Source organism: Adiantum capillus-veneris, chromosome 10, assembly GCF_014529385.1.
Source record: "Adiantum capillus-veneris isolate H3 chromosome 10, ASM1452938v2, whole genome shotgun sequence".
Classification (NCBI taxonomy): Eukaryota; Viridiplantae; Streptophyta; class Polypodiopsida; order Polypodiales; family Pteridaceae; genus Adiantum; species Adiantum capillus-veneris.
In genome coordinates this window covers 70,788,685-70,809,320 of record NC_140940.1, presented here as the reverse complement: position 1 = coordinate 70,809,320, position 20,636 = coordinate 70,788,685, and the positions used below count along the sequence as shown (strand labels likewise).

The 20,636-nt window shown below is 39.6% G+C and overlaps 1 pseudogene; it reads left to right on the top strand.

Moving 5' to 3' along the window:
• Positions 1 to 3,491: 3,491 nt before the first annotated feature.
• The window catches only part of LOC147449036 (agamous-like MADS-box protein AGL11), a 75,822-nt pseudogene continuing 58,677 nt past the window's right edge, over positions 3,492 to 20,636 (top strand).

Here is a 20,636-nt window from a genome sequence, read left to right as displayed (position 1 = left end):
ATAGAGGATACATTGTACATAATTATTCACATTCACACTTAAGAGGCATCTCACATACCAAACTACTTAGCTCAAAGGGGAAAGAGGCATTATGCAAGTTATCTTGCAAGGTCTTCTACACATGGCAAGTCAAAATCAAAGGATATCTAATGCATAAGAATTTGTGGACTATTGTCACTCCATTGGGATAAGGCAAAAGAGTGGAAATGAGGTCATCTCACGCTCAATTTCATGTCAAAGAGGAGCAAGCTTTTGGAATACTTCTTAGCTCCTTAGATGATAATTTTATTCACTATATTGACACAATATTGAAGATAATATGTACTTAAATTATTTGCAATGTCTTGTTGAAGAAGAGGATCAAGTTACAACTTTTTTAAAAATAGTTCCATGTGTAGACTATGGGTAGATATCCAATATCTTGATATAGAAGATGTATTAAAATCTTTTCAGGATTGTGAGAAGAATAATAATGAAGTCGAAGAAACAACAGGAGATTATGAAACAGCAAGTTTGAAGAAAAAAGGATCTCAGCATTGTGAAAGGAGCAATCATTTTTCTAAAGATTGTTATAAAGTCAGTCCATGCACAATTTGTGGCAAGAATACACATGCGAAAAAAATTTGCTTCTATAGAGACACATACAAGGAATCCGGTACAAGAAATAGAGGAAACTCCAACAGAGGTCAAGGTAGAAACAATGATGAAAACAACAACAACAATAACAACAACACTCACAAACAAAAAAGTAAAATCATTGCCACAATAAGTGACGATGAAGGCGATCACTCACCTTTGCTTTTTATAGTGAGGGAGATATCCTTTGAAGACAAAGCAACTATCTGTACCCTAGAACCTTGAGGAAATACACTTATAAGGGGAGGCATTTGTTATTTTTCCTACTACCCCTAGGAAAGTTCGTTTTCATCCTACATCCTAGTGTTAATTCTCTAGGGGAGGATATTTGACTTGTATGATTTTGTAAGGTGGTACATGTGACACAAAAGGGGAGATTTGTTGGCATATGTGTCATATTCTACACTCTCGCTTGTCCACCATGGGAGTGAACTCTACCTACTAGGTATACCGACAACTAGAAATAACTACCTTACATATACATGCACTAAGTGACACCTAGCTCTATGCTATAGTCAAAGATGATACCATACCAAATGATATTTAAATGCCTATATATTCCACTATTTGTCCTCTTTTGAGAATGAGAAAATAAGCCATTTAGTCTACATTTTTTTTGCATTGGAATCTTGATTACTAGTTTGATTAGAAAGTTGTGTCATTAGCATGAATGTAAGTCTCAATAATCCTCCTCGGATTTCTCATATTAAACCTATTTACATCATGTAAACGAGTCATAAGTTAGGGTTCATTTCTATGTGTAAGGCTCAAGTAAATGAGTCATCTGAAAGCAATAAATTATCTCAATGATCAATTTAGTGTTCATACATTAGTTTCCTTATCAAAAACAAAAAACTAATTAGCCTAGTACGATACTGAGCAAGGACTTGTGTTTTTCCGACAATGCCAATTTTACCACCTCTTTTAAGAGAAAGGTGTATACTTTTAACCCCATAAAGGAGGGGGTTCACACTCTTGATCTAATCAATTAACAGAACTATTCAATTAGCAGATCTAAAAATTTATGGAATTGCTAAGAATTGAACTATTTTCCTTTAAAAAAAGAGATAACCTCTTGGTTTGATAAAAGTGAAATGGAGTTGGGTCCTCACTAAAACAAATAATGTTACATTGTAAAACAAATATAGTTTTTAAATTTAAGGGCTACTAAACAAATACATAATTGGTAGACCAGCACATGATAACATGCTAAGGGACAATTCCTATAATCTCAAACCCCCACGCTATCCTCCACCAGCCCGATTCCTAGAAAGGAATTCTCCATTAGTTTATGAGACATTATATAACATAAAATGGGTATGAAAAGAAAACATTGAGCTATTTTGAGTTTGCGTGAAGATTCAAATATTGAACATACTATAAGCATCTAATTACATGGATGAACTTGCCTTTTGAAGTACAATAAAAGTAAAATAATTCATAAATACTCAATGAGTTTACCAAACTCAAAACTACATAGAATATATTTAAAGTTGATCCGCTCCGGCACACCCATTTTCAAAAAACCAATTCATTTCGAATCTTTTGGGATTCTCTCCCCTCCACCATCCCCCTCCCTACATGGTGGGACAATCTCTCTTTGGCTCTACTTTGCCATGACAATCTACATTCAAACTACTAGCTTACCCCCTAATCTATGTCTCCCTCTCTAGGTGGCATGTGTACCTACTCTCCCTCACCAAATAGGATCAAATGTGTATGTGTTACAAATGGTTTGTAGAGGGGAATTACGTCAATGACATGGGAAGTTTATGCTAAGAGAAGATGGAGCTCTAACTAGGGTGTGTCCATCCCAACTACTCTTGCCATCACCATAGTTGAGACCTCTCTGGCTAGGTTTTGTGCAAAACATATGACACACTCCGCAAGCCCATCTTGTTGGTGTTGTGCTATCAACATGAGGGACATCTGCCTTCATGAGAAGATGGAGCTCTAACTAGGGTTTGTCTCCCTCTCTAAGTGGCATGTGGACCTGCTCTCCCTCACCAAATAGGATCAAATTTTTAGTTGTAACAAATGTCTTGTAAGGGGCATCAGGTTAAAGAGATGGGAAGTGTATGCTAAGAGAAGATGGAGCTCTAACTAGGATGTGTCCATCCCATCTACTCTTTCCATCACCATACTTGAGACCTATCTAGCTAGGTTTTGTGCAATCCATTTGTCACACTCCACAAGCCAATGTTGTTGGTGTTGTGATGTCAACGTGATTGACATCAGCCTCAGAGACCTTTTGGAATCTCTAAAGAAATTAAAAAAATTTAGATCATCCTCTAGAATTTAGGATTTAAGTATCAAGATAAGTTTTTCAAATATTTATGTACGACACTTTAGATCACTTGGTGTAGACTCAAATTTGGTGCAATAATAAATACTTTTAGGATTCTATTGTACCATATCTCTCTTTTTTTACTTGAAAAAATCAAATTATTTTAAACATTTTAAGTATACACTCATTTTTAGATAAGGTTCATGGTAGCTTCTAAGTTGACAAATCTTCACACATTGATGGTTCGTTTTGTTTAAAAACATTAATGAAAGAAGGGTGACATCAGAAACGAGCAAAGTTTTTTTCCAATGGTTACTAAAGCTAAATAAAAATTATAAAATTGATAATTCCCTTCTATTTGTGAAACAAGCATTGCATATTGAGATTGAATTTGCAACATTCTTTTAAGTTGCAAAGTTAGAGAAGAGTGTAAAAATAGAAACGTGTTGTCAATATATTAGCTTAATCCTTTTTCATCTATCTACAAAATTACGAAAACAATCTAAAAAGATTATTTGTTCTTAGTTTAATGTCAGTGCCCATGAATTGTGCATGTGTTTCCTTATGAATGCAGTATTGGACACATGAGGTGATACAATATAAGGAAAAGCTAGCATACATGGAGGAGAGACTAAGGTATAAAGCTTTATAAGATAAGTTATGGTTTATGTTGTGATTCTTTGTCTAATTACTTTGATTTTTTGGTGTTGTTAACATATTAGATTTCATATAAATAAAATTTTTGAAAAAGAGCATAAAAAATTGTTAATTGATCCATGTGACATAGGAGTCAATATGTTTCTGTCAATGCTATGTAGCCTACATCCGTAGAAACAAGTGTGGAGAATACAATCCAAAACAGGCAAGAAACTGGCCATGGTTGACTGCCTTATGGTGAAGTGAAGAGCATTCACCTATGATTGCAATGTGAGTCACAGATTTGCAAGAGCACTTCTTAGGAGGAACGTGTCACAGATGCAACCTCTTAGAAGAGTTCTAAAAGAATCTAGGAATCTTGAAGAAATATCTAGAAGGTCCTAGAAACTTCTAGAATCTTGAAGAAGAACCTAAGGTTCTTAACCTCCTTAAGCTTGAGGAAGAAGTTCTTAACCTTCTTAATCTTGATGAAGAACCTTGAAGATTCTTAACCTCCTTAAGCTTGAGGAAGAACCTAGAAGGTTCTTAGCCTCCTTAAACTTGAGGAAGAACCAAGAAGGGTCCAAACCTCCTTAAGCTCTATTATAAATAGAGGTCTTGGGCTACAAGCCCCTTGATCTTTCCAACACTAGTTGTGAGTCTCCCTCGAGATAAGGCCTCTTCTATTTTTTTGTCTTGTTATCAAGTCTTGTTCTTGTAATCAATTCTTGCCGTGTAGGTCGTCAAGCTTTGTAATTTGAGTTTTGTAGTCAAGTTCTCTTAATCAAGTATTTAGTCTTGTAATCAACATTAAGTGTTATGATCAAGTTTCAAGATCTTGCATATTGTGAGCACCTCCTCTTACTCTCTTCTAGCTCAAGACATGCTCGTAATAGTTTGGCAAAGACTCCACTTCTTGATTTTGCCTATCCATGGAGTCTGCTCTGTAAGGTGTTATGTCTAGCTTGCAAAACTTGCAGCAAAAAATTCAAGATCTACATGAGAGCAACACACAATTACAGGTGGAGCAATCATCCTCCTTAAGTCCGGTCGTACAAGAGCTTCAACTCTAGGTTCAAGAGCTATGAAAAACTAGCCATGCCCATAATCAAACCATGCTGTCAACAAATCTGCTCCAAACTAGAAAGGAGCCCAAGATCAGTATACCTAAAAAGTTTGACGGGATGAGATGAAAGTTTAGAGGCTTCCTCTAACAAGTGAAGCTATTCATATGCATGCAACCTGAGCGCTACCCTGGTGGTGCTTCTCAAGATGGTCTCATTGGAACGTTCCTCTTAGGTATGACCCTCCCTTGGTTTTCACCCCTGCTTGAAAAGGGACTCTCCTCACTCTATGACTTTAAGGCCTTTGCAAAAGAATTTTTAGCAACCTTGGGGGAAGTAGATAGCGCAATAGTTTCCAAAACTAAGCTTTGCAAGTTACGACATGGCCATCACCCTACATCGAATATGCATTTGAATTAAAGAAAATCACATAATGGGATTTAACCTTGGATGAAGATTATTTCATCAACCAATTCTAGGGGGTCTAAGAGATGATGTAGAAGATCTCTTGCTTACCATGCCAAAGGTTCAAATCCTAAGTGAGTTCACATCCCAAGCCATAGAGTGTGACAATAGGATCTTTGAAAGATGACAAGAGAAGAGATAGGAGGAAACCCCACCCACCTCCTTTACAATAATATCCTCTACTGAAGGGGGTTTAAGAAACCAAGAAATGAACATCAAAACCATGCAGATTGATGCAACAAGTTTTAAACCACTTTCATGACAGGAGGACAAGCAATAAAGAAGAATAAATAGTCTATGCATGTATTGTGGGGCACCTAGACAAAAGAAAGCCTAAGATAGAGAGAATTATAACTCCATCAAATTTGCGACACCTGGACATACAACCTCAGTAGAGATCATGCGGTTGGACTATGTGCACACCAAGCAACAAGGTCTCTTCATACCTGTTGTTGCAACATCTAGTTGCATCATACCAATAAGGATTTGCATACCAAAAGACCAAGTTGAGTTGAAAGCTCTATTGGATAGTGTCACCACTATTTGTTTCATCAATGAAGAATTTGCTAAACAACAAGGCTTGATGTTTGTGGAAGAACCAGCTCCAACATCTATGGAGGTGATTGATGGCCGTCCACTTGCTTCAGGAGACATCAAGTATAAGATCCAACCACTGGAGGTGAAAATAAATGAGAAACTCTCTAAGATACCTTTCAATGTCATATGCTACCTATCAAATCCACTAAGTATTGGCCTTTAGTGGCTAGAGTTACACAATCCAGATGTTGATTGGAATCAGAGTCTTCATGCGTGTAGCCAAAAGAAACCCGTCATTCTTGATTTATGCAATATCATTTGACTCCTCCACAGAAAGGAACATGGAAGTGTTACCATCTTAGTATCATGATCACAAAGATTTATTTGAAACTAAAAATGCTAAGATGCTCTTGAGCATCGAACTTACGATTGTGGAACTGAACCAGAAAGAGACTCAACCACCCTTTAGCCCAATATACAAGCTATCCTAAGATGAGCTTGTAGAGCTTCAAAAGTACATTGATGAAGACCTAGCCAAGGGGTTTATATGGCATGCAAAGTCACCACAACAAAAGGGGACCAATACTTTTTGTGAAGAAAAAGGATGGTTTTCTATGCATGTGTGTGGACTACGGAGGCTTGATGGAAGATTCAATGTCGAGAATCGCTACCCTCTACTATTAATGCATGAACTCCTTGAGCGACTTGGAAAAGCTAAGGTATTCACCAACATTGATCTTCGTGGTGCTTATAACCTTGTACAAATTAAGGAAGGAGAGGAGTGGAAGACAATCTTCCAAACCCGGTATGCTCACTTTGACTATGTTGTCATGCCATTTGGACGTCCAAATGCTCCTCTAGTCTTTTAGCACTTGACAAATGATATTTTTTGTGAGTATTCGGATGATTTGTGGTAACTTACCACAAATCAAGATAATATTTTGATATTTTCAAGATCAAGAAGAGCACAAGCATCATGTTTTCTTTGTTCTTCAAAAATTTGGAGAGGCGGGCTTGTTTACAAAAAAAATCCATTTTTATCTCCTTCTAATTATTTAAATAGGATATGATTCCCATCAATGAGCTTTAACGATCTGTGGTTTTGGTTTTGAATGTAGAATTGCCTCATCTTGGCCAAGAGTGCAACAACTACACCTAGAATACATGGTATATCTTTTGCAAGCTTGGAAATTACGTTTTTTTTAAAAACATGATATCTTTTAACTTAATCATTTCTAAGAGTCCCGGAACAACACCTAGATTCCCACAAGAAATGTTATTATTTGAGTGATGCCTCACTTACTCCTCTTAGCCTTTGAGATTTTATTTTTCTCATGAGATGGTAGCCCTTGATTGGAGAACCACCTACTTTGCAACTTCAACTATATGTTTATCACAAATGAATACTGCTACTGGCCAAGGATTTACTCTACACTTTGCATCTCATAACCTTTCTAATGGAAAATTCGCTTTATGCTTGCTATATTGTTGGCCAACATTGTTTTGATTGATTTCCATCTTAAACATTCAAAGGACCAACCAAGAGAGCTCAATCGTTGAATCTTACACATAGAGGCATCTTAAATATACTCTAGGACACCCACATAGTCATATCCATTGTGCTCAAATATAGAATTACTCACTTCTAGAATGCATCCGTTGATAATAATATGTTGTCCATCAATGTGTAGTAAACCTTCTTATTATTATTGTACCATGTAGAGGAAATAGGTATAAGAAGATAGTGGTGACAGTTTCCAATACTAGGATCCTAGATGATCAAAGGAAAAAAAATGATTAAAAAGAAAGTGCCTTTTGTCTACGCCCTTATTTAAGTTGAGCATTGAGTATTTAAGTACATGTTCATACAAGGTGAGTGCCTAGGAGAAACAAAAAAAGAGAGCCTAACGAAACTAGATTTTGCGGACGGATCACCAAAGCCCTAAGTACTTCATGACGCAGACCAAGCTCTCCGACAAACAAATGAGGTGGGCAAATTTCCTTTGGCAATTTCATTTTCATATTGTTCACATTGCTGGCAAGCATAATCAAGTAGCCGATGCACTCTCAAGACGGCTGAGAGTGAATACGGTTTCCATAGCAACTCATAATGATCTATCTTCTATGATAGATGAGTATGCTATTGATCCCGATTTTAGAGATGTGATTTCAACCCTTACACTAGATAATAAAGAGGAACCGTTTACTTTACAAGATGGTTATCTTCTCTATGGAAATAGACTATGCGTTCATAACTCACTACGTGAGAAAGTAATGTATGAATCTCATGCTCCTCCTTATGCGGGGCATAGAGGGATTCACTCTATCCTAAAAGGGATTGAAACATATTCTATTGGCCTACCATGAAAGCAAACATACAAGAGTATGTTTCTAAATGTGTGGTATGCCAAAAAATGAAGTTTGATAGAGGGAAGCAACCTGTATTGCTTCAACCATTGTCAATCCCTAATTCACCATGGGAGAGCATATCCATGGATTTGATCTTTGGATTTCCCAAGTCTATCCATGGGAATACGGTCATATGGACAATAGTAGACAGGTTCAACAAACAAACTCATTTTATACCTGTCAAAAAGACTATCAAAGCCCATCAAATGGCAATCCTCTTCATTTCACAAATCATCAAGTACCATGGCTTGCCGATGTCCATAATTTCAGATAGAGATCCTAGAATGACCAATAATTTTTGAAAGGGTCTCTTTGAGAATTTAGGGATAAGGCTAAACTTCTCTTCGGCCTATCACTAGCAAACGGATGGCCAAAGTGAAATAGCTAACCTAAAAATTCTTGATCTACTAAAAGCCTATGTAACCAAAGTAGATCAAAGGTCCCAATGGGAGAAGTACTTACCCTTAGTGGAGTATGCCTACAATCACAATGTATATACTTCCACGGAAAAAGCACCTTTCGAGGTAATTGAGGGAAGTTCCAAAAGTCCCCTGCTACTTAAGGTACACAGGAAGATCTTCGCTGTAGATGAGTATAGCCGAGACCTACAAGAATATTTCCAAAAGATTAAGGATGCTATCTCTATCTCACAACAAAGGCAAAAGGTTGTTGTGATAAGCATAGAAGAGCCAAGCCTTTAAAGAAAACGATTGGATCTTGCTAAAATTACCCAAGGCTCGATTAAGGCACACGACGGGCAAGAATCCTACAGGACACCAAAAGTACTATGCTAAATTAGCAAAAAGATACTATGGTCCCTTCCAGATTCTTAGACCAATCAATGCGATGTCCTATCAACTCAAGTTTCCTAGTCATTGGCTCATACAGAATGCTTTCCATGTGAGCCTACTAAAGCCTTACAAAGGGGATCCACCTCAAGGACCAACTATTCAAGACCCACCGGAGATGGAGGACCAAGAAGAGGTGTTGCAGTCCGAGTCCATTCTCCGACATGAAGACAAGGTATTAAGAGGTGGTAAGACTATCCGACGATGTCTTATTATGTTTAAGAATTATCCTTTTGAAAATGTTAGATGGATGCAAGGCATACAATTAAAGGATAACCTAAATCTTGTCAATGCTTACAATGCTTCCCTAGAGTAAGCAAATGAATAAAGTTTTTGTCTTATAAGACTCTCTTTTTCTTTATTGTGCACAAATGCTAAGTAGTATGCATGCTCAAGATCAAGTTTGCGGAGACGACGTCTCCCAAACACCAAGTAGAGCTTGTCACTCTAATATGGAAGATTGATAAGACTAATGCGCAGACATGCTTGCGGTAGTCTTAGTCTCTCAAGCACCAAATGGATTAGTCATCCATTCTAAAATGATGTTGTAGGGTAATATAGGGATCCTCTACCCGCTAGAAAAAGGATTAATGAATAGGCTTTATCTTCTCTACCCCATAGTCGAGGACAACTATGATTTCAAGAGAGAGGTAATGTCATAATAACTAATATCTAATTCTCCTGAATGATTTTCTCATGTTAAACTAATCATTTAATATGGGGAACTGCCAAGGGAGAAAAAGTTAGAATATTGGTTAAGCTCGTAGACCGGCCACAATAGGGATCCAAAGGAGGGAAAATAGGGATCCAAAGGGGGGGCCATCTGCCAAAGAGAAATGTGCAACAATGGGCTTTAAAGACCCTAAGGTTTAGCCCATTAAGACTTCCAAATTGCTAAGGTTCCAAAACTCAAAGGTTGTGTCCAATGGTCAAGCTTAGTAAAATTGGATGCTTAGTGAGTGTGCCAAAAAGTATTCAAGGCTCCTACATAGGAGGGAGCGAGCCCTGTAAGTAGGGGATGAGAGAGAAACACACACTCACACGCTCCCTTTACACAAAGTGAATGAGGGACACATGTCAGCTCCCTAGCCCAGATGCCCACAAGGTGCACTCAAATCCTATTGGATGGCCATGGAGGTGGACCAATGAGAATGAGGCTAGAGTAAATCTAGTTTAATTCATTTAAAAACACTTAATAAAAGAATCAATAAGAATTAATCCCTCTAGAAGACTATTGGATAGTCTCCCAAGGGTTCCAATGAGCATTCAACAGCCAATGGCTTGCCTGATTCCTATTGGCCAGGAGACAAAGGGATCCAATGAGAGTTTAGTTGCATTAATTAATTAACTAAGCTCTCACAAAAGGGGAAAGGGGGACACATGTCAGAAGGCTATCACTTATGATTCTTAAATCCTATTGGCTAAGCCTGGAGAGGTCCAATGAGGTGCTAGCATGAAGATTTAGCAAGAGGGGTCGACCAAGAGAGAGAGGGGGGCTGATTTTTCAAAGGCATTATTCCACACACACTCACACTAATTCATGTGTGAAGCAAGAAGACTCTCTCTCTCCTTCTCAAGCTTTAAGGGAAAGTTTATCAACTACTCCAAGCTTGTGAGAAGGGAGGCCTACACCAACAACTCTTGGCTTTGTGATGCAAATCCAACCAAGAGTCAAGCTTCAATGCATGCTCATCTCCTCTACCATGCTAATTACTAAGCTATGCTATGTTAATATGAGTGATTATGTGAGGAGGTGTACTTTTTTCTCGTAATATTACTCCTTCTTCCTCTCAATCTACTCTCATACCCCGCTAGCTCTCACCATCTTGGAAGGTGTGTGAGGTCTTTGGTCTGAGACCACGAGGGAATTAATGTTGTGTTTTAAAATGTTTGCTAGTGCTTGAAGCTTCCATCTTCATGGTACTAGCTAGTTATTGAAGTAACACAAATAATTATATTGTAAAATATCTCCCTTGATGGGGGAAACCTATAATACAAATCCTTTTGGAGGGGGGAGCGGCTCCATATAAATCCGGTCCTCAAAAGTTGTCAATAGTTTAATTTCTCTCTCTTTTGAAGTATTGTTCATGCCTATCTAACTAGGTGTTATGCTTTTTGTTGCTCTCTCCATCCAAGCACTCTTAGTCTTCTGGCCTTTACAAGCTCAAATGAGCTCCAAATTCAATGAAATTTTGGCTAGGGACTTATTTTATGCTCTAGGACACTGAGGTTGCCCAAATGTTTGTTTTGACCCAGATCTGGCCACTAAGACATTATACACGTATGATGTCTTTGGGCTCAGAATGACATGAAAATTTTCAAACAGGCTTAAAACATCATTTCCAACCCTCCTATGTGGTCAAAAGTGAAATTCGACTTTCAAATCTTGGCATGAAACATTATACGCGTATAATGTTTATGTGCTCAGATTTTAACAAAATTTGGTATGTGAGCTTGTCTTGTCGTGCTTAACACCCTAGGATGCTCGGATCTCAATTTTGGTCTCTAAAAGTGTCCTTTAGACATCATACACGTATCATGTCTAACTCGCTAGAATGAATTGAATTTCACTCCAAAGGTTCCTCTCTACACTCATAACTCACAACAAGTTTCAAAACTAAATTTTGACGCAAGTTATGGCCAATACAAGTATTCACTTGCCTAGATGCGTCTTATGGTCTTTGCAAGCCCAAAAATGCTTCAAATGTGATGAAATTTGGCCTATATTCTTCCTAAATGTTGTAGATCACAAGGATGCACTCATATGTAACTCTTGACTCCATATGTGGCCTCTAAGACATCATACGCGTATGATGTCCAAGTGCTCAGAATGGACTTAAATTTCTACCACAGGTGCTCCTTGATGCATACAACAAAAATATGTGATCACAACAAATTTTGGATGTCAAAATTGCTCAAAATCACCTTATTTTCCTGAAAGAGGAAAATCCCCCTAACTTTCAATATATATACCCAAATGACATGAAATTTGGTGTATGTGCTGCTCAACACAACATGCAGAAGATGAATAATATGTCAAAACTTTATTTTGGCTGCCAGAATCATGCTTTAGACATCATACGCATATGATATCTACTGATGAATTTTTTGTCAAAATTCATTAACTTGCATCCCGAAGTCTTCAACATTACCTTTCAAGCACTTCTATCAATTTTCATGCAAACATGTTCTCAGAATCACAAGTTTCTCTATTTTTTGTTCAGACACTCCGTTTTTTGTCTTTTGAGTGTCAAGAGGTGGTCAAAACTTTAGTATGAATGTGTACTTAGGGTAAAACTTCCCATCTGAACACACTGGTGCACTCAAATTTTTCAAATTTTATCTCCTGATGCCCTTTGAGACATTATACGCGTATAATGTTCAAGTTTATAGAATTTCAGTTTTTTAGTACACAAAACTCTTGCACATGCTCTCTTATATGCACATCAACAATTAGTCATGCAAAAATGTCAACAGAAAGCTGTTTATTGCATTTTTTCTTCAAAAGCAGACTTTTTAGAGATTCTAAATGCAAACAAGCACTTTAGCACAAATAAATCAATTATAACATTTAATGCACTAGTAACTCGTGTGTAGCAGAAATTGATAAGATAGTGTGAATTTCATTAAGAACAAGTTCCTAATGAGCATAGAGAGAGTACTTAATTGAGAAACCAACATAGCAATTTACACCTAGCTAATTTGGCATTGACAATACTTGAAAAGAGAGAGGAATAGAAAAATTGATAGCAGTTGTGGACCAGATTTACATGGAGCCGAGGTCCCTCCTCCACAAAGGCTTTGTATTACAGCTTCTCCCATCAAAGGAGACTTTTGTACTATACAATCTTTGTGTTCCGTGATAAAACTAGTTGGTGTAATGAAGACAGAAGCCTCATACACAAAATTATGCTTGAAACACACACCTAGTGTCCCTAGCCTCAGTCCCAAGACCTCACACACCTTCAAAAATGGTGAGAGCTAGCAAGAAATGAGGATAGATTGAGAGGAAGAAGAGGTATCTTATGAGAAAGAAGTATTATCCTCGCATAGTCACTCTAATAGCATAGTTTATCTTAGTAATTAGCATGGTAGATGAGATGAGCAGGCCATTGAAGCTTGGCTCTTGGTTGGATTTGCATTCCATAGCCAAGAGTTGTTGGTGTAGGCCTCTACTTCTCAATGCTTGGATAAGGATATGGAGTTCTTCTTGCAAACATGATTTGTGTGTGTGTGTGTGTGTGTGTGTGTGTGTGTGTGTGTGTGTGTGTGTGTGTGTGTGTGTAGCATTGTGTTTTGAGTAAAATGCTGCCCCTTCTCTCATCTTGGTCGAGCCCTCTTGCTAAATGCTCGTGATGGCCTCCCATTGGCTCCTGTAAAGCTTAGCTAATCACAAATTAGAAGCATAGTTGATAGCCTTTTGACAAGTGTCCCCATTTTCCCTTTTGTAAGAGCTTTAGGCATTTAATTGATTCATCTAAACTCTCATTGGAACTTTTTGTCTTCTAGCCAATAGGAATCAGGCAAGCCATTGGGCTGTTGGATGCTCATTGGACCCCTTGGTAGACTGTCGAATAGTCTTCTAGGGAGCTTAATTTCTATTTGTTCTTTTATCAATCATTTTTAAATTGATTAGACTAAATTTACTCTAGCCTAGTTCTCATTGGTCCACCTCTATGGCCATCCAATAGGATTTGAGGGAAGGTTGGGGGAACTAGCCTAGGAGCTTTCCATGTGTCCAATATTCCCTTTATGTAAACAGAAGCCTTGGAGTGTGTGTGTGTGTGTGTGTGTGTGTCTGTGTTTCTCTCTCATCCCCTACAAAATGGGCTCGCTCCCTCCTTCCTAGGGATGTGGGGAAAGACTTTTTAGTCTTCCCATGACCATCCAATTCCCCTGTGCTTTGGCCATTGGATAAAAGGTTTAATTTTTGAAACCTTAGCCTATGGAAGTCTTAATGGAGCTGAACCGTAGGTCTTTTAAGCCCCATTGAAGCACATTGCTCTTTTGCAGGCTATCCCCCTTTGGATACCTATTTTCCCTCCTTTGGATCCCTGACAGAGAGCGATCTGCATCCATATTCTAGATTTTACTCTCCTGGTACTTTCCCATATTAAATGATTAGTTTAGCATGCAAAAATCATTTGGGAGTATTAAATATTACTTTTTATGACATTACCTCAACCATATTACAACTTTCACTCTCCTGGTACTTCCCCATATTAAATAATCAGTTTAACATGAGAGAATCATTTGGGACTATTAGATATTAGTTTTTATGACATTACCTCTCTCTTGAAATCATAGTCGTCCTCGACTATAAGGTAGAGAAGATAAAGCCTAGTCATTAGTCCGTTTGCTAGAGGGTAGAGGATCCCTATTTTTCCCTACGACATCGTCCCAGAATAGATGACTAGTCCATTTGGTGCTTGAGAGCGTTAGCTGTAGCAAGCATGTCTGCACATTAGTCTGTATCAATCTTCCATAGTACAGTGACAAGCTCTACTTGGTGTTCGGGAGACATCGTCTCCACAAACATGATCCTAAGCATGCATAAATATTAAAATGTGTGCACAATAAAGAAAAAGAGAGTCTTATAAGACAAAAACTTTGTTCATTTATACATATCTACATTTGCTTACTCTAGGGAATCATTGTAAGCATTGACAAGGTTAACGTTATCCTTTAATTGTATGCCTTGCATCCATCTAGCATCTCCAAAAGGGTAATTTTTAAACTTGATAAGATATCATCGGATCGTCTTACTGCCTTGTAATACCTTGTCTTCGTGTCAGAGAATGGACGCGGGCTGCAACACACCTCTTCTTGGTCCTCGATCTCTGTTGGGTCTTCAGGTGGCTCTCCTTTGTAAGGCTTTAGTACGCTCACATGGAAAGCATTGTGTATGAGCCAATGGTTAGGCAACTTGAGTTGATAGGCCATCTCATTGATTGGTGTAAGAATATTTGGAAGGGACCGTAGTACCTTTCTGCTAACTTAGCATAGTACTTTTGGTGTCCCATAGTGTTCTTGCTCGTTGTGTGCCTTAATTGAGCCTTGGGAAACTTAAGCAAGACCCAATCATTTTGTTTAAAGGCTAGGGATCTTCTATGCTTATCAGCAGTAGCCTTTTGCCTTTCTTGAAAGATGGATATAGCATCCTTAATATTTTGAAAAGATTCTTGCAGATCTCGGCTATATTCATCTGCAGCGAAGATCTTCTCATGTACCTTGAGTAGCAAGGGACTTTTTAATCTTCCCTCCATGACCTCAAAAGGTGCTTTTTTTCCATTGAAGTATGTATGTCCAGTGTTATTGTAAGCATACTCCATTAAGGATAACTTCTTCTCCCATTGGGAATTTTGATCTACTTCTCTGACATAAGATTTTAGTAGATCAAGAATGGTTAGGTTAGCTATTTCACTTTGGTCATCCGTTTGGGGATGATATGCTAAATTCTCAAAAGACCCTTCCAGAAATATTGGTCATTCTAGGATCTCTATCCAACACTATGGACATTGGAAAGCTTGAAGATTTGTGATATAATGAGCGTTGCCATTTGATGGGCTATGATAGTCTTTCTGACAAGTATAAAATGTACTTGTTTGCTAAACCTGTCTACAATCATCCATATTCTTGTATTCCCATGAATGGACTTGGACAATCCAAATATAAAATCCATGGATATGCTCTCCCATGGTGAATTAGGGATTGGCAAAGGTTGAAACAATCTAGATTGCTTCCCTCTATCAAACTTTGTCTTTTGGCATACCACACATTTTGAAACATACTCTTGTATGTTTGCTTTCATGGCAAGCCAATAGAAGTATTTTTCTATCCCTTTTAGGGTAGACTGAATCTCTCTATGCCCCGTATAAGGAGGAGCATGAGATTCATACATTACTTTCTCACATAGTGAGTTAGTAACGCATAGTCTATTGCCATAGAGAAGATAACCATCTTGTAGGGTAAATGTTTCTTTCTTTTTCTCTAGTGCAAGGGCTGAAATCACATCTTTAAAATCGGGATCGATAGCGTACTCATCTATCATAGAAGATAGATCCTTGTGAGCTACTATAGATACCGCATTCACTCTCACCCGTCTTGAGAGTGCATCCGCTACTGGATTATGCTTGCCAACAATGTAAGCAAAATGAAAATGAAATTGAGAAAGAAAATTTTCCACCTCATTTTTTTGTCGGAGAGCTTGGTCTGTGTCATGAAGTTGTCACGTGACATGTCCCAACCCTATGTGTCCGTGGACAAGCTACACCACAGCAGGGTTCAGTCAGTTCAGTCAGTTCAGATTAGCAGTGATCTGACACTTTTGTGAGTCTATTCGTAGACCGTGCATTCCCAGTCACTTAGCATAGATGCATATCCTCCGGTTGCACACAGCATGATCATCAGTATTCCCTTCAGGATCCATCAGATCAGTTAGGGGAATTTTCCATTGCATTTAGCCTATTGTTCTATTTTTTGTTATTTTCACTTATTATTTTTAAGTGACTTTCCAACAAAAGTAGGTAGGGAAATTTTGCTAACTTAATATATAAGCAAACCCAAGTTAGCACTTTCTGGCAGAAGAGGTAGCAGGAGCTTCCCGCTCAACGGGCAACTTCTCAGCAGACCCCCCCCCCCCAACACTCCCAGCGTTTTTGGACTTCCATCTTCGCGTGCATCTTCAAGCATGCATCTTCGCATGCATCTTCAAGCGTTAGCATCGTCATCCTCCCACTTCCTTTGGTGTTTCCCCCCTACAGCGAGCCATCGCCATGAGGCCTTTTTGCCTGGCGTTTGTACACCCTTCAGGAAGCCCCTCAAGCCAGCGTTTTGGGATTGCAACCATCAACATCCCATAGCGTTTTTGCCTCAGCTTTTCAGCCTTGAAACCACAGCACCATCAATGTTTTTGTAGCGTTTTTGGCTAGCATCACATCTGCAAATACCCAGTGTTTTGGCAAGGGAAGGGCAACCCCAACGTAAATGATTTCCAGCCCAAACCGCATCATATCCTCAGCGTTTCGAGCCCTAGGGTACAGTAGCAGATTCATCTCCATTGGTTGCAGCAGTTCCCCCATTTTCAGCCCAAGAAAACGCAGCCAAAACAATCATTTTCAGCCATCGAAACAGTCCTGAAAATGAGCAACAGTTAGAAGACCACAAATTTCAGCCACCAAGTCGTCGTCGTCGTCACTGTCGTCGTCGTTGGTATAGTCCCATTGCATCAGTCCATTGCATACGCATTGTACACCTTTGTGCAATCAAAGTAGACCACTCTCGTCAGCCTTCGGAGGAGGGTTTTACAACCTCTCGGGTGTCGTATCTCTTCTCTCTCCTTCTCTCAGTCTCCTTCACTTGCACGCACAATATCCACTCACTTTGCTCATGATCATAGCACTCTCCATAAGACGGAAGGCTCTCTCCTTCCCTAAGAACTAAAAGGAACCTTGAGAAATAAAGATCACTAATCTTGAGAAAATACAACATTCATTCCGTTGCACCTTACATTGGTATGAGAGCTTTGGCAGTGTTCTGCACTACTCAAGGAAAGAACCACAAGAAATTTTTTTTGCTTGTTATGGTCGCACTTGGGCGTGGCGATTCCTAATCATGTTTTGTTGAAGAGTGACAGGAACACCAAGGAAGAAGGGCTTGTCCAGCCTCCCCTTGTGTCTCTTTTCACTCATTGAGAGCGGACCGTGCACTTAGCAGGCGGCCAATCTATGTGAGGTGGGAAAAAGCAACCTTGGTGTGAGTGCAAGGCCGCCAAGGGGTGCGCCCGCAGAAAGGAGTAGAACTCGGGTGAAAAGAAGATCCTTCTCCAACGCGATTTGCAAGCGAAAGAAAACTTCAAGAACCCCAAGAACCCAAGACCCTCAAGACTCAAGAACCTCAAGAACCTCAAGAACCCAAGATTCTCACGAATCAAGGACCTCAAGAACCTCAAGAACCAAGTTCCTCGCGAGCTTAAGACCCCAAGATTATAGTGCATGGTCGTCACCCAAAGCGGAATGGATACTTCGCATACATGTGATGAGTATGAGAGAGGCGACGAAGACTCATCCCCACCCGGAGATTATTTCTTTAACCCTCCCCCTTCGCCATCTACACCACCAAGTGCACCCAACCCTATGGAGGAAATGGTCAAGCAGATGATAGCCATGATGGATAGACAAGAAGCAAATCGCCTTGCTCAGGAACGTGAGCGCGATGAGAGAAACGCAAAACAAGAAGACAATCGACTTGCATTAGAACACGAGCACAACGAACGCAAAGAACGGAAACAACTAAGAAAGGCGGAAGAGGCCGCAAGAAACGCGGCATTGGAGGCCGATCGTGCCGCTTGTAGATTGGCTTTGGAGACTGAGCGTGAAGCTCAACGAGAGCTACACACTCAAGAGTTGCTTGCCCAAGTACTTGCCTCGAAAACCGAACCACCCAAATATCGTGGGAGTTCGCCAAGTGGCGCAAGCCACGATGCGGATTCCAACCATCCAGCCACAGAAAAGTTGACTTTCGGTAAGTATGACGGTAAGATGGATGCTACGGTTATTCATTCTTGGTTGCATCAATTTAATGCTTATTTTGTGACAACTAAGAAAACAAGAAATAGCAAAGTTTTGACGGCAGCTATGTACCTTGCCGATGATGCCATCAATTGGTACCATGCATGGCAAGAGGCACAGCTAGCCGTGCACCTAGAGGCAGCCGACGATTTCACACCCCTCTCTTTTAGTTGGGCTGATTTCCAAGACAAGCTCAAGGCGCGGTTTATGCCACCTCAGTACCTCGCATGATTGAAAGACGATTGGCGCTCTCTCAAGCAAAATGGTATGCCAGTCATGTCTTGTTCTAATCGTGTTTTGCAGCTAGGCACTCAATTACGGAAATCGGATGATGAGCGCAAAGAGGCTTTTCTCTTTGGATTGGACGAGTATATCAAGTACGATGTTGAGGTACTCGATCCAATCGATCTCAACAAGGCGGTAGCGATTGCTCTCGCACAGGAGATGAAGCACAACAAGGGAAAGCCTAAGGAGAACAAGACTTTCACAAGTACCTCGCAGACTTCTCAGAACCCTCAGAACGGTAAGAAAAGTAAGAATGGTAAGAATGATAACTCTTCTAACCAATCTTCCAATAGTCTCTCATCAAAGAATTCTTCCAATGAATCTAAGGGTAATGCTAACACAATTGCTAAACCTAAGCTTACTCCAAATGAAAAGGTAGCACAAGGAATTGTAGGAGGATATATCACGTCGGAAGAACAAAGCACTTATTCTAAAGAAGGTCGTTGTTTTCATTGTCACATTAAGGGTCACATAAAAAGAACATGTCCTAAGCTTGAATCGACTGAATCTAAAGAACCCACAACACCCACTACATCTATCAATGCAATGAATGATAATACGATTCTGCCCACAGTTTCTCAGGACCCTCCCATTGATGATTCTCTCATTAAATGTTATGGTCGTACGTCGGGGCACCGTTTTGTCATATTGTTTGACCTAGTTAGTATGCATGATGTGATCAGTCCCCTCTTGTTGAGAGAGCCGGCGTCGAAGTTAGTAACAGAGTGCCAGCCTAGTACGCTTCTAGTGAGTTCACACTTAATGACCGCATGTACATATGTGCTACTTTTCAGTTTTAGCACTTAGTCATTTTGTACTCTCTTTTCTGTGAAAAGAAGAAGAAGCTTTCCATCTCTGTGTAGTGTGTGCTTGTCTTGTGTAGCACTCTTGCATCCTCATTCTTTACATGCTATGAGAGCCTGGTGCAGGCAAGAGAGGCTAAGAGAGCAAGAGCATCACAATCCCTTCGTTCGCAATCCACGACCAGGTTTCTGAACAAGTCTCCAAAGTGCAGTACACATAGATTTACTGTACAAGTACAATGGTTGTATGTACGCTTGATTGTGGACACTCGTTGAGTGTAGAAAGCGTTACAGGTACCACGATAGCAGGTTCAACAGATTTACAGGTTTTTGCAGATTGCAGCTATTTTGTCTTAGTGCTTCAAGATGTCTGACGGTTTCAGTCAGATTGTCACTGAGAAGCTTGAGAAAAATAACTACCCTGCATGGAAGTTCAGAATAACAAATTTCCTAAACGGAAAAGTTTATTGGGACTATGTAGAAGGAGACAATGAAAAGGAACCAGAGATTCCCGAGGCAAATGCTACAGCAGAACAAAGGAAAGCTTTGAGGGACTGGCAACAAGGCCAGAGCAAAGTGATGTATTGGCTTTCAATGAGCATCACAGATGGCATGATGGGCTATCTACATGATGCTGAAACTCCCGCCATTGCATGAAAAAACTTAGGCAGAGTGTTCGAGGTGAACACCAAGGCCAGGAAGCTTCAACTAAAGTCGGAGCTAAATCAAGTTAAGAGGAACAACCTCTCCATCAATGATTATGCTTTGAAGGTCAAGAGTATCATCGAGGCTCTTGGATCTATTAAAGTCTCAGCGGAAGACGATGACATTGTCCGTGCATGCTTGGATGGTCTAGGAGATGAGTATGTACATTTCAGGTCTTCCATGAATACAAGAGACGACATCCCCGTGTTCCAAGATTTGATTTCTATGCTTATTCTTGAGGAAAAGAACCTTGGTCTTGACACATCTTCTCGTGGCAGAAATAATTTTCAACAAGCCTTCTATTCTAACTCCAACAGAGGTAGAGGTAGAGGTCGTGGTCGAGGCCCAAGGGGTTGCAAGGCCAATTTCCAGAAGGTAAATCAAATCAAAAC